Genomic DNA, 16,137 nt, shown 5'->3' with positions numbered 1-16,137 from the left:
CTCTCAGTTAGTTCACTGATGTACTTGTAAATGTGGATAACTAGCAGAAAAGGCTGTATGTGAGTGTAATCAGTGCAGGGGCTAAAGAGCATGATGAAGAACATATGGAGAGAGCGAGAGAGGTTTGGATGATGAGAGTAGATGCAGGACTCCTTTGCAACCATTTTTCCTGCCACCACCACTGTTTTGTTAAAGGTTACACTGCTGCAACTAAATAGTTGGCCAACTCAGTCTAAGATTTTTTGTTGCGGATGTGAAACATCAAGTAACAAACAATTCAAAAGCTAATCAAACAGGGCAATCTGTTTTAACCGCGCAATGCAGGTTAATTATCAGCACGCTTCAATTGACAACGCGGCAGCACAGAGCAGTGGACCAGTTTCAGTCGCGCAGTGTGGACTTTTATAAATAGCATTGCGCAAACTTGTGGGATGTGTGACATAGCACAGGACCTGTTTAAATTTGGCATTAAATTACAAACCCCTTGATAACCCCCAAATTCTGGGTGATTAAATAAGGAATGACTGATGATGGGCCATTGAATTATCGAAAAAATTATGTACACCCTGAGGTGGTTATGCGGCCACAATGTGAACAACATTTTTCATTAAATGAACAATCTGGAATCAATTATTCTGTGTATATAACACCAATAGATTTTTTGTATCTCTAGATATTTTCAGCCCTAAAATGCCACAAATTCAGCATCTTGCTTAGATACAGCTTAAGCCATCATTCTGTTATTTTAGAACTAGTAATGATGCCTTGAGCTGCTTTTAAGCATTTATCAGCATAACAGTGTGCAGCTCTTAAATAACTGAAATATTAAAACAATAACAGAAATAATGTTGCATAGTGATATGGAATTGTAGTACTCATGTAGTCATGTAGTGTCATGAACTGGAACTACTTACACAGCAGTGTGTTTACTGAAAAGTATTCAATACCTTAGAACATCTGTCAACCAATCAGAATCAAGCATTGAACAGTGCCATGGTAAATACTAGTTTAAAAGCATATTAAATAACTATGACATTCTAAACTCCATTGGCAAGGATAACAGAAGGAAACTCATATGCAATGCAATTGGAAGAATAAGAATATGGATTTACATTATTTTGTACATCCTTGTTAAATGGGACACTCATGAAAAATTTGGTTCAAGATATGGATGTAGGCTCCATTAAATTACAGATAATGTAAGTATTATAAATAGTTTTCATATAATGATGCTCATATCATGGCTAGTGTTAACAGTGATTGTATCGGCACGCACATCACTTGACACTGATTTTGAAAAATGTAATTAATTGATTGAAATACGAATAAATTAAACCAAAAATATTTCTAAATTCAAATGACATTTCAAACTAAACTAAAATATAATCAAAATAATAAAGTGGTCAAAAAAATCGTACCAAATCCAAACATTTTACTCTCTCCTTCCACCGGCCCCTACCAAATCAGATGCTGGTGCCACTATCTGTAGAACATAGTGGCAGCGCTCTCAAATGTTAGACTGGAGCCCTGAGATGGTAGACAGCAAGTGGATTGGAGGAGAGAGTGAGAAAGAGAAATAGAGAGCACAACGGGGAGCAAAAGATGAAGATTAAGTGAAGTGTGTGACTTTGCACAGAGTTTCAAGGCAGCTCCACCAGCAAAGCATGGTAAAGTAGTAAAGATCTTTCTGAGCTTTGGTTTCAGGTCATCGTAAGGATAAGAGTGACATGCAGAGAGAGAGAGAGAGAGAGAGAGAGAGAGAGAGAGAGAGAGAGGTGAGGTGAAGTTGGGGAGGTCTAGTGAGGACATGTAGCAAATAAAGTGGAGAAAGAGAGAGAGAGAGAGAGAGAGAGAGAGAGAGAGAGAGAGAGAGAGAGAGAGAGAGAAGAATTATGTAGTAAGAGTTCAGAGAAGAACACCTACTAACGCATGCCGAGCTGCTATAGGCAGATGCCCCCTAATAATATACATTCAAAAACGATCCCTCAAATTCTGGATGCACCTAAAATCTAGTTCCTCTAACACACTGCAACATGAAGCACTTGAAACCCAAGAGCTGAAGCCTAAAATCCAGTCCCCTTTGACAGCTGTTTCTAAAACTCACAAACACCAGTTTCAAACCAACACTGCTGTACATAAACAAATCAGAATAAACCAAATCATAAAAGAAAGCAAAAATATTTGGACGATTGGTAAAAAGAAAGTAAGAACCAAAGTAAACTGAAATGTTATTGGGCCCTAATCAGAAAGTATAATCTGGCAGAATATCTCTATACTGTTTGAGATACAAAGCAGAGATGGATCCTTATCAAATACAGGCTCAGGGATCACAGTCTGGCCATAGAAAAAAGCAGACACAGTCCAACATGGCTTCCAAAAGAAGAATGAGTCTGTGCCCACTTTGAAACTGGTGAGACAGAGAATTCTCCTTCACTGTGAGAAATTTACAGAGGTGAGAGAGAAATACTGGCAAACTTTCAAACCTCACGCCACAGTTTTCCGGTTCAGCAGAAACAGATCAAATGTGGGTGTTACTGGGGGAGGACAATCACGCATCAGTTGCAGCAAAATACATTTCCTCAGAAACCAATCAATGCCTTGATCATCATTATTAAGGGTTATTAATGTACATCTGTCACCGTATTTTGTTATGTTCATAATGTCTTGTTAAATGGTTATTCTATTTAAATTGTAAATTGTAATTACATTGTAATTACCTGGCACCATGTTTGAATTACATTTTTATTGTCATTTGTTACTGTTTTATTATTAGTAGTATTAGTATTATTTTCGTGTCATTATCTGTTTTGTGTATGAATGCTTTGGCAATATTGTATGTAAAACAATCATGCCAATAAAGTACTTTAAGATTGAAAATGTTTAATTGAGAGAGAGAGAGAGAGAGAGAGAGAGAGAGAGAGAGAGAGAGAGAGAGAGAGAGAGAGAGAGAGAGATTAAATAGATAAAGGCAGTGAAGATTTTAAGGAAGTGCTGAGGATTAACACAGTTTAGACATAAATACCATGTGGGCAAAAATAATATCTGGGCGAGAGCTGGAGAAAGAGTCTGAACGGCAAGGTGGAATGGAGGAAGAAAGCAGCTGATTAATAATGATGAATGGCAGAGTGAAGAACAGCGGAACAAGTGTAGCCACAGTGTGTGTCTCCATGCATTACTCCCTCTCCAGTTCTCTTCTATTTCACTCTATCAGACCCTATTACTTACATCTGTTCTTCAGCATGGCCTGTTAAACCTTAACATTGGCCTGCTGCCTGCCAGTTTTATGCCCCTGCTCATCTTATTAAAGACACTCATGACACTGCTACTTCAGTGCTGTTGCCATAGCATACACACCCAGGGGCTCTTCCACATTCGCATATTTTTTGTATTGGTGCCTTACCAGTACCCATTGAATTAAGCTATATGTGTGTACAGGAAATTGTGTTGGTGTGGCTGTGTGAGCATTATTACTGTTGTTTATAAATGCATTATGATTCAGTGGTCGGGCTTGCCAGCCAACTTTTGTGATGAGTCTGAAGTAAAATGCTTTAATTTGTTCATGTCTGAGGTGAGCCGGGCTTTTTTGTTGGTTTCAGAAAGATTTCAGCTGTAATACTGTATTTCAGGTGGAATATTCAGTGTGATGTCATTGACTTTAAATACATATTTCACATAAAAGTACGTCATAATTGACACCCTCATGTTGTTTAAACCATTTATTTATTTTTATGCAGAACAAAAAAGGAGATGTTTTAAGGAATATCATGGGTCATACTTTCTATACAATAACAGATTATAGTGCCTCACTTTAAAGATTAAAAAGACCCAAATATATATAACAGTTTTCCGTTCAACACCTGTGTCATATTCCAAGTCTTCTGAAGGCATACTGTAAGTTTTGGTATAAACAACCCACAATTTAAACTAAATATAATAATATGATTAATCACGGTTAAAAGTTTATTTTGACTGACATCCCTAATTATAACACAATCAACATCTAGTTTTATCTGCAGAAGTTTTAATGTGTTGTATTGTGTGTTGAATTATATACACTATATAAGGTATGCTTAAGGAAAGTGACAAAAGCAATGTCTTCTTATAAACATTCATAAAACATGTTTAAGGGGTTAGAAGACAATAAAACCACTTATAAAATAAAAGTTATTAACATATTTACAAAATACAAAGGAACACACATATGTAAATAATGAGACATGTTTAAAAATTATATTTTAATCTCATTCGAGAAATGCATTTGTATGTTGATAACACATGTAGCCAAATCTTTGTCACTTATACAAAACACACCCAAGAATCAAAGAAATCAGACTGATTTTATACTGGACTGTATTCAATGAACTGTAAGGTTTGTGCGTCTTATTTGATGACTTGTTTTTATATAACTTTCATTATATTTATTTTGACATAAGTTTTATGTTACAAATGTAGTTCATTGCTTTTATAACTTATTACTTTAAGCAGGTATCACCACTTATGATGGTATAGTATCACGTCATAAAGCCTTATGCCTGTTGACAATATACTGCTTTTGCATAACTTATATCTATTAACTTCTGCTGATAAAATTGGATGTTAAAGGGATAGTTCATCCATAGTTCACTCTCATCATCTACTAATCCCAGACATGTATGACATTCTTTCTTCTGCTGAACACAAACATGTATATTTTAGAAAAATATATCTTAGCTCTGTAGGTCCTCATAATGCAAGTTAATGGTGACCAAAACTTTGAAGGTCCAAAAAGCACATAAATGCAGCATAAAAGTAATTCATAAGACTCCAGTGGTGCGTTATCTTCAGAAGATTAAGATTAAGATTCAACTTTATTGTCATTGTGCAGAGTACAGAGCCAATGAAATGCAATTGTTTTCGCATATCCCAACTAAGCTGGGGTCAGAGCACTGTTGTTTAAGACATTTCAATACCACCTCTTAAATCAGCACAAAGTCCAAATTTAGTTCCTGTATTTGCAGTTTGTAGATTTCACAAGCAATTGGTAATAAAGTTCATGCCCAAAATCTGAGAGTACAGAACATTAAATTATGTCCCTTCAATCACTGTTGAATGCATTTGTTGACACAAAAGATTTAGAGATTTGTGATTTCTAGAGGTCATGGTTTATTTTTTCAATGATTATTATTATTTTGATTGTTATGTTTATATATATTATTATTATTCTTTAATATTTACTATTTCATTTATTATTTAATTTTGACTGGTAATTTTCCATAATTTATCATAGAGTGATTTATAAGTCACTGCAAAAGGGGCCGGTGGAACAATTTGGAGAGTAAAATGTTTGTATGTGTAACACTGTTAATGATGGGCAAGGAGGAGGCGAGAACCGGCTTGTCAACATAAATCATAATTTTAATGAAAACTTAAACCAAAAGCATAAACAAACACACACACGACGGACATGCCCATAATTCTCTCTCTCTCGAACCATGGTCACGGCCGCCTTTATCCCTCGCACGCCTCATCAAGCCGATTGGGGACCGGGCGCACGATATTCAGACCCGGCTTCGATATTCCGACCGGTCATCCCCGCCTTCCTCGACCTGGGATGAGACATGAGGGGAAAAAACAACAACAACAACAAAATAGGCGAGGGAAAAGGCCAACACGGTGCGAAAGAGAGAGAGAGAGAGGAGAGAGAGAAAAAGCTCACTCAAAGGTTTTCTGATGTACCGTCACGTGGACCTCGAGCACTCCACACTCAGGCAGACGACAGCCGCTCCAACCCCAGGCGAACCAGAGTCAAACCTTCGACCCCCAGCGGGCAGAACGTCCCTCCGCTTTTCTGGCAGCAAATGGGGACACTCCTCCGCCCCTGGCAGCGGCCCTACCGCTCCGGGCGGTCGGGGAGTTTCTTCCCTCCTCCCCTCGCGGACGGCGGTCTCCATCGACCCCTCCGCATCTCTGGGGAAGGCAGGGCACTCCTCCGCCCCTGGCAGTGGCTCCCTCGCTCCAGGCGGTCGGGGTATCCAGTCCCCACTTGCCCCGCGGACGGCGGCCGTTACCCGCATCCGGGCGGTCGGGCTACTCCGTCACCCGGCAGATGGCTGGGTGGACGGCAGTGTCGAGGACTCTGCAACGGGCATCCCTCCTCCTTCCCGGGTTTCGGCACCAATGTAACACTGTTAAAGGATGGGCAAGGAGGAGACGAGAACCGGCTTGTCAACATAAATCATAATTTTAATGAAAACTTAAACCAAAAGCATAAACAAACACACACACGACGGACATGCCCGTAATTCTCTCTCCGCTCCACAGTATGTAAATATATATATATATATATATGTATATATGTTTTCATGTTTCAATAAATTAATTCAATTTTTCCAAATCTACCGGTAGAAGTGAAGTGCGTGCCGATACAATCACTGTTTAGCATGATTTGTGTGTCAGTAGATGAAAATTATTAATAATAATTACTTAACCTTTTCATGAGTAGGGTCTAAATTCCTCTGCAGTCCACCCTGGAGTGAGTTATTTTTGCACATGACATTGGACAGCCAGTAGAGGCGGCAAAGTGTAGACAATACATTTTTTATTACTTAGATATCTTGTCATAAAAAAATACTGAATAAAATATAGTAAACATGTGAAAAAATGGATTATGTCTGCTGAACAGTTTTTGTTTTATTAATTTCATTGTTATATCTGTAAAAAACAAATGAACAAATAATATCAGCAGTCTGGTTTCCCTTTATCTACTGTTTGACTTATCAGACATTTTTGTGTGTGTGTGTGTGTGTGTGTGTGCGTGAGCATGTATTTATCACAAATTTCCACATAAGGATAGTGAAACCCGAAATATTTGACCTTCTGGGGACATTTTGTCAGCCCCCATGAGGAAAACAGCTTATAAATCATACTAAATTCAAGTCAAGTTAAGTGGTTTTTATTGTCGTTTCAACCATATACAGTTAGTACAGTACACAGCAAAACGAGACAATGTTCCTCCAGGACCATGGTGCTACATAAAAACAACAAAGGACCAACACAGGACCACATGAGACAGCACAACAAAATAAAATACCTATATAAAATACCTATATATACCTATATAAAGTGCGCGTGCAAACGTGCAAAGTACGGGACAGTACAACAAATGTCTGACAATGAACAGACCAATAGACACAGTGCAGCGCCGACCACTACACAGTAGTGCAAAAAGATGACAGTTTCTAAAAACGTAAAAATTACATACTATGAGATAGTGTTCTATGCACATAGCAGTTATTGGGGTAGCAGACAAATTCCTGGCTAATAGTTGCCGTAAATTTACTGTAAACAGTATACAGGACTGTTATTGTAAAATAACTACAACAAGGTACTGTACTTAACAGAATTTCCTGTAATTTCACAGGATAGAATACTGTAAATATTACAGCAAAATGTTATATTTACGGCAACTCAGTAGCCAGGAATTTCCTGTAATTTTAGGGATTTTCTGTAATTTCACAGGACAGAATATTGTAAATATTACAATTAAATGTTGTAACTTGGATAAATGTCCTCTTTCAGACTTCTGCAAAGAAAAACAAAACACTTTTTTTTTTAAATATAGTTTTATTTTCTCTTAAAACTGATGATAAAACAGAGTGCACAATGCACAAACAAACAATCTATTACTGTAAAAAAACTGGTTGAACATGAGATGTCAAACATACTAATGTCCTCTGATGTCCCTTGCCAACTAATGTCCACTAATGCCCCCTGTTCACTAATGTCCCCTGCCCACTAATGTCCTCTAATGTCCCCAATGTCCCCAGCCCACTAATGTCCCCTGCCCACCAATTCAAAATCCAGCAGTTTCCTCAAAAGTGTGCAAACTGGTGCGTTCAGCCCTCGTTTTTTCTCTGCCTTGCTGCCCGTCTGGGGATTTATGCCGCAAAAGGCTCTGAAAACGGGGAAAAACACTTATCAGGTAACATTTAAGACTGATATGACATGGTCATAACCATGACATGAAACATTAAGGGATCTTTATGAATGAATGAGTGCTTGTGTGTGTGAGACAGAGTCATTGTAGGCTATATGAGTATGTGTGTGTCTGTGTGTCTGTGTCTGTGGCTTGGCACGATCGATGCAAGGGTCTGCGAGTGCACCGGTTGGAGTGGTGTGCACCGGATAGAAATTGGGCTGAAACCGTGATGCATCTCCCTTTAAAAGCTTTGCATCGGTAAAATCTGATTTCCTATTTTATATAGGCCTGTATATTTTTAAATGATTATTTTCATTCAATTGACTTTCATAATTATCTCAACCATTTCCCAAACGAGCAGACTATTACATTCGGAGGGGTAGGTCTATTTTCAGGTCTAAATTCATGAGCATTGTTTACAAATAGAAAGATCTCTAAACTGTGATTCTAACACCCGAGCTACACCGGGCCTCTACACACGTGTATATGTATACTGTTCATTTTAGTTCACGCGATCGTTTCTCAGCAGGTTTAATGGATTATTTCAAAAAAGGTAAATATAGTTTCAGCGCGAACTTAAAATACAATTGTGCATTTAATTTCATAAAGTTCATATACTTTTATGAAATGAAATGCACACTTGTATTTTAAGTATATTTTAATAATTTAAAATATAAATGTTAAATTATATTACCCTATAATCCATTAAACCTGCTGAGAAACAATCGCGTGAACTAAAATGAACAGTATACATATACAATAAATATTTTTCAAGTGTGCAACACTCACTGGATGAATTCACATACTGATTTGGGGATGTGCAAAATTTCTATACGACTTCACATTTGATGCGGGTGTGTAAATCCGTTTTGCACCATATTCACTGCAGCAATTGTATGAAAAATGTGAGCGTACAAGTTTCTTAATTTGTGATTTGTACAATAGGATTTGTGAACCTGCAATGAAGAATTTGAGAAGGTGTAAATGTCCTGTTGTGTTTGTGGGAGAGAAAAAAAAAAGTCTACAAGTTTGCAGCTCTTAAAACATTTCTCTCTTTGACTTAAAATTTACTGATACACATGTGTGGCTTTTCTCTACAACTACAAATCACACTGTCACAGGCGTTCAGTTGGTTTAAATCAGATATACCTCCATAATTGCTATGATCGTTTTCATGACAGTGCCATGTTTAAACTCACCTCTGAATGAATTCAAGTGTGCTTGCGGCTTCTGCCGGATATTGCAAATTGAAGACATAGTAAGCAGCGAAGACTGCTGCCAATCCATGCAGGAGGTTGCTGTGGGGCCCCATCACACATGCTCCTTCCATGGACATAATCCATGTGTCTGTGCCGCGCAGTATCTCTCCTGAAACCCATTAACAATATGATAACTAAAAGCTTCAAAACACACTATTGCCACCTACATGAATTCATTAATGTTCAAGTGGAGAAAGACTCGCACACCTCCACTTGAACATTATTATCTCCTTTGACCCCCGCACCCTCCATCAACAACTCAAAGAAAGACATTTTTTAGGTGCAACAGTCCTCCCTCAACCACATGAATTCATTAAAGAATTAACTTCTACAAAATAAGGGAAGATTATACCTGGTACAACTAATCGAGGTGTGCTTGGCAGGGTGACAGCTCTCTCAATATCGGCAGCCGTGGCAGCGGGCTGGAGAATAAAAACCATAAGTTAACCATGGGTAAGTTGAGTAAAAGACAAAGAAAACTTGCCCCAAAAGCTGTAATGTTCTACTCAACACCAAGGGGGAAATCAGCTTCAATTTATGGTGCCAAAAGTAGAAACAGCTGCACATGGCAAATATTTTTTTTTAAATATGGATGCCATGTCAATAAAACAGTAAATTACGAAGCATTCAGGCACACCACACTGATATCTGTAATTAGCACTATTACTATGCAACTTAATGTGCTGAGTAAACTCACAAACTCTATTAAATTCCTTGACACGCGCTAAACTTACAAATAAACATTTTGGACTGTTGCTGTGTGAAGCTTGCTAGCAGCTAGTTAGCTGCTGGTCGAGCTCACCCTCACAACACGTGGTGGTTGTCTGAAAATGTTCGGCAAAACAGCGAAACGGACAAAAAATATATACGATAATGTTATAAAATCTGTTCTTGATATGTGCTTTAACAGTTATAAGAAGATAGCAAACATACAAGCTAGTTTTTACGGCTAACTAACCAACTCACTGACAAGAGGCAGACGTGACGTTCTTCTCAGAAGTCAAGAGCGCAATAAAAAAAACTTTCCACAGAACACCTGACACCTTTCACGATAAGCACTTGGAAACAATTTTTCTAAGATGCACGTGCGCAGTTCAGTTTAAGATTTGACACCTTATCTAGCTACTAGATTACAAACAGAAAAATTGCTCAAAAATGACGTTCAAATATTCCCTCTAAAAAAAACATATTCGAACATCTGGTTGCGCATTTTGTCAATGGCGCGCATTACGTCAATAACAGGACAAATTAATACAAAGAGACATAACTACTTGTATAGGTAGTTTATTTAAGTTTAAACATATTTGACAATGTATTACCTAAACAAAAACAAGTAAATCAACTCGCACTCTCGTCTCGCAGGCACTCTTTCTCTCTCTCTCGCCCTCACCGCTCTCTGCGCATAACGGTTTAAATGAACAACAACAACAATAAACAAATGTTGAGTGCTGATCAAGAGTTTTGTGCAAGCAATTTAAGGTCGCGACTCTTGTCCCATATAGCAGGCTTCATTCAGTGATTGAAACAAATATTATTAACATTAATTGAAGTTTTACAGTATATAGAACCGACATTGAACACTCCGAGCGAGCTGTGCTGTGGTAACTTAACGTTAAACATGGAACTTTTGCTTGACATGAAACGGCACATAATGAAACCAGTGGGAGCCTGCAGTGCATGAAAGTGCTGTATCTAACCTAACGTACCTTATTCATGCAATATCCCAGGTAGCGCGCCAATTCGGAAAGTAGACAGCTGAGCCTCTGCTACCGCGGGCGTGTTTTTCCACATTCGAATATTAATTTTCACCTTCGAAATTCTGTTTTTAAAACTATTCGAAAATATATTCGAATTTAGAATATTCATTGACAGCCCTAAATGACAGTCGAGCTAGCTAGCCAATCCATCCAAACAGTGAAAGAACCATGTTGACGTTACTTCAGGCAGATTAAATTGACAACGTATTAACTTACCTAAATTACACAAAAACAAGTAAATCAACTAATTAATGGCCAAGACCGCAGAGCAGACCTCACTCTCGCTCGCACTCTTGTATAGCATCAATTTGTGATGAACAAGGTAGCTAACGTTAGCAGCTACCATTACATACCTGATTTCAATGGACTTGATGGAGGAAGAGACGCGTTAATAACATTAGCTACCTTATCATAAAAGCACCTATTTCTGCCCATGCCCTATTTCCAATTTAGCTAAACCACAAGGGGACAGCTGACTTTATGTTAGCTAATAAAAGCAGATGAAACCGTCACCATCCACTCAGATAAGCAGAACTAATAACGTTATATCTATAATATAAAAATACATATGTAAGGGTAACAGTAAGTTACATAACGTGAAGTTAATTTACCTTCGTCCCAGAATGTATGCTTCTTCTTCTTGAATGATGGCTTTGTCCCAGAATGTTCCTTTAGAACTAACCGCCTAAAAATTCAAAATTCAGACCGCGGTGATTCCATGATGCAACGCGGTGGCTGTAAAACCATTGGAAAACTCCACGTGTACAGTGTAATTACAATAATAATACAGGACTGTCCGTTAATTTTCCATGATGCATTGCCACTTACAGTAATAACACAAATGCAATACATTGTTGTAAGATTTACTGTAGAAATTACATCAATTGCTAACAGTGCAGTTATAAAGTGACAGTAATTAAAGTGCAACTCAGGACAGGTGTGTGTGTGTGTGTGTCAAACCAGACTCTGAGTACTGAGGAGTCTGATGGCTTGGGGGAAGAAGCTGTTACACAGTCTGGCTGTGAGGGCCCGAATGCTTCGGTACCTCTTGCCAGATGGCAGGAGGGTAAAGAGTTTGTGTGAGGGGTGTGTAGGGTCATCCACAATGCTGGTTGCTTTGCGGATACAGTGTTTTTTTGTAAATGTCTTTGATGGAGGGAAGAGAGACCCCAATGATCTTCTCAGCTGTCCTCACTATCCTCTGCAGGGCTTTGCGGTCCGAAACGGTGCAAGTCCCAAACCAGGCAGTGATGCAGCTGCTCAGGATGCTCTCAATAGTCCCTCTATTGAATGTAGTGAGGATGGGGGGTGGGAGATGTGCTTTCGGTACATTTGGAAAAGAAAGTAGAGACGCTGCTGGGCTTTCTTGGTGATAGAGCTGGTGTTGAGGGACCAGGTGAGGTTCTCCGCCAGGTGAACACCAAGGAATTTGGTGCTCTTGACGATCTCCACAGAGGAGCCGTCGATGTTCAGCGGAGTGTGTTCACCTTGTGCTCTCCTAAAGTCAACAACCATCTCTTTTGTTTTGTCGACATTCAGGGACAGTTTGTTGGCTCTACACCAGTTCGTCAACCGCTGCACCTCCTCTCTGTATGCTGACTCGTCGTTCTTGCTTTTGAGACCCACCACGGTCCTGTCATCGGCAAACTTGATGATGTGGTTCGAGCTGTGCATTGCTGCACAGTCGTGAGTCAGCAGAGTGAACAGCAGTGGACTGAGCACACACCCCCAGTGCTCAGTGTGGTGGTGGTGGAGATGCTGTTCCCGATCCGGACTGACTGAATGTCTCCCAGTCAGGAAGTCCAGGATCCAGTTGCAGAGGGAGGTGTCCAGGCCCAGCAGGTTCAGCTTTCCAATCAGGTGCTGGGGAATGATTGTGTTGAATGCTGAGCTGAAATCTATGAACAGCATTCGAACGTATGAGTCCTTATTGTCTAGGTGGGTGAGGGCCAGATGGAGGGTTGTGGCGATGGTATCGTCCGTTGAACGGTTTGGACGATACGCAAACTGCAGTGGGTCTAGTGAGGGGGCAGCTGGGTCTTAATGTGCCTCATGACGAGCCTCTCGAAGCACTTCATGATGATAGGTGTAAGTGCGACGGGACGGTAGTCGTTGAGGCAGGACACTGAAGACTTCTTTGGCATGGGGATGATGGTGGTGGTGGCCTTGAAGCACGTTGGAACAACGTTAATAAATTATGTTTTTTTAGTAGTTTGTGCAGTATAAAAACCATTATGTTTATGGAAAGTCCCCATAAAACATGGAAACACAACGTGTGTGTGTGTGTGTGTTTGTGTGTGAGACAAGTGCTAATGTAAACAGACTTGGCTGCGTGAATCACATAATCACACTTGATCAGCATGTTTTCACTGCAAGTATAGTTTTAAATTAAGTTTTAAACTGTTATTGTGGTGCTTTTGTGATAGTTTGGCTGTCTCTTTCAGAAAACAATCATTTTATATGCCTGAAAAGACTGTTTAAGTTGCTGTTTGTGTTAATTAACACTGCAGCTGCACCTAATCAGCAAATATGGCTGCGCGTGTGGGAGGATTGCGTATATATGCTGGCTGTGCCTATACAAGCTTTGAAATGTTATTGTGGCATTTTGGTGACAATTTGGCTGTTTGTTAAATAAAATAAACATATTTTGTGCTTGAAAAGACTCTGAGTAGCTGTTTGTTTGAGGAATGTTTATAAAATAAACTTATTCTGTGGTTTAAAAGACTGTATGAATTACTGTTTGAGTGATTATAAATAACAGATGCTTGATCACGCAGCCTGAATCTGCCAGCTTATTACGTAACTGGCTGCAACATAAACACATACGTGTGATGCTACTCTGCGGGTGGCATGTGACGGTATGCATGAAAGGGTTAATTTAACGGCGCATCCATCCAAATTCTGACGAGAATTACATTTTCCATGTGACTAAAAGGAGCGTGTCGCTGTCTCAGAAATATGCCTCACATTTATCAAGTATGCAATAAATGCACAGAAGAAAGTAATTATTCATTACATACAGTCAATTTACACTATCAACTTCTTATTGTGCTGACATTGTGTAAATTGTTGGTGTTTGAGGGAATGGACTATATAATAGGACATAGATGTTGAATAACTGAGAAGAAACTCAGAATTAATGGCACTTGTTCACAACTTGCCATTGACTTGCCATCTACTGCGTCGTGGTGTGCTGCGATAGCAGCTACATACACCTTCAAGGTGGAGGGGGACAGCCTCTCCTGCAGGAATGAAACTGACCGAACTGCGCACCTCTGTTGGTCTTCGGCTTGGGAAGAACACCAATTCGTGAACAAGCGCCACTTTAGGGCTTAAAGTTGCCTGGTGGAGGGAACTATGGCTTGGTTTATTGTGTCTACAACTGCAGGTGGTAGATCTACTAGATCTTCCACATCCCGTCCAGGGGCCAGACGTGGAGGTTTCAGAGGTCTGAGCGCGGGTGCCAGAGGGTGTGGATGGAGCCTCCACTCTCAGCGGGATTGCGGGCGAGTCGTGACATATGATGAGAGTGCACGCCACCTTGGCGATTTATGTACGCTACCGTCGTGGTGCTGTCTGAACGGATCAAGACGTGCTTGACCCGGATAAGTGGGAGAAACCTCCAGAGGGCAAGAGATACAGCCAGCAACTCCAGGCAGTTGATGTGCCAACGCAGCCGGGTTCTGTCCAGGGGCCAGCAGTAGCGTGCCCGTTGCACATGGCGCCCCAACCCTGATGAGATGCGTCTATGGTGACCACGACACGTCTGGACACCTGCTGCAAGGGGACTCTGGTCCGCAGGAAGCAGAAGTCTTTCCAAGGGTTGTAAGTCTTACGGCAAGAAGGGGTGATTGTCACACGGTATTTGCCATGGCGCCATGTCCATCTCGGGACTCGAGTCTGTAGCCAGTGCTGAAGCGGTCTCATATGCATCAACCCGAGTGGTGCGGCCATGGCTGAGGATGCCATATGCCCCAGGAGCCTCTGAAATTGTTATAGAGGAACCACTGTGCTGGGCTCGAAGAGAGCGAGGCACCTGAGCACTGACTGAGTGCGCTCGTTGGTGAGACGCACTGTCATTGAGACTGAGTCTAACTCCATGGCGAGAAAAGAGATGCTCTGAACTGGGGCAAGCTTGCTCTTTTCCCAGTTGACCTGAAGCCCTAGACGGCTGAGGTGTCTGAGCACCTGGTCTCTGTGAGCGCATAGTAACTCTCGAGAGTGAGCCAGGATGAGCCAGTCATTGAGGTAGTTGAGTATGCTGATGCCCACTTCCCTTAGTGGGGCAAGAGCTGCCTCTGCGACCTTCGTGAAGATGCGTGGGGGCAGGGACAGGCCAAAGGGGAGGACCTTGTACTAATACGCCTGGTCGTCGAACCCGAACCGTAGTTAGGGTCGGTGTTGAGGCAAGATGGAGACGTGGAAGTACGCGTCCTTCAGGTCTACCGCTGAGAACCAATCTAGCTGTCGAACGCAGGTAAGAATGTGTTTCTGCATGAGCATTTCGGCAAAGCCCGATTGAGAACTCGCAGGTCCAAGACTGGTCGCAGCACACCACCTTTTTGGTTACGATGATGTAAGGGCGGTAAAGACCCTTCTTCATCTCGGCTGGAGGCATGAGCTCTATCGTGTCCTTGAGAAGCAGAGTCATTATCTCTGCCCATAAAGCGCTGGCTTTTTCGGCAAATACGGAGGTGGAGCGAATACCACTGAAATGAGGTAGCTGAGTCGGATGGTCCTGGCCAACCAGCGCGACGGGTTGGACAGCGAAAGCTGCAAGTCCAAACTCCGCTCAAGGGGCACTAGATCGCTTTTGATGTACTGGGTGGGGCTTCGCTGCGGAGGGTAGCAGGTAATAGCACGTCTAGAGGCAGAAGAGCGTCCCAAGGCTTGGTTGCTGAGAAAAGTCTCAAAGCACTTACCTACCTCCACGCACCCGGCAGGAAGGGGGGTTAGAGACTGAGGAAGAGGTCCTAGAGAGGCATCTTCGGAACTCGTCTGCGAGTTCTGAGGTCTGAGCAGTCGTGGGTCCGGAGGCGAGAGAGCTGCGTCTGGGGAGTCGGGACTGTAGAGTTTTGGGGCCGGGGTGCCTGGCTGAATGACCCAGTGTGTGAGGAAAACACTCTTTATTGAGATTGTGGGTGCCGCAGCCCGAAGGTGGTGT

General features: G+C 41.1%; 1 protein-coding gene across 1 annotated transcript in view; it reads left to right on the top strand.

Moving 5' to 3' along the window:
* LOC127654782 (neural-cadherin-like) overlaps positions 1 to 16,137 on the top strand; it is a 437,028-nt gene that overhangs the window by 355,850 nt on the left and 65,041 nt on the right. The gene's annotated exons all lie outside the window — the stretch shown is intronic.

The sequence above is a fragment of the Xyrauchen texanus genome, chromosome 2 (genome assembly GCF_025860055.1).
Source record: "Xyrauchen texanus isolate HMW12.3.18 chromosome 2, RBS_HiC_50CHRs, whole genome shotgun sequence".
In the NCBI taxonomy this organism is placed as follows: Eukaryota; Metazoa; Chordata; class Actinopteri; order Cypriniformes; family Catostomidae; genus Xyrauchen; species Xyrauchen texanus.
This window is presented reverse-complemented; position numbering and strand designations above follow the sequence as displayed.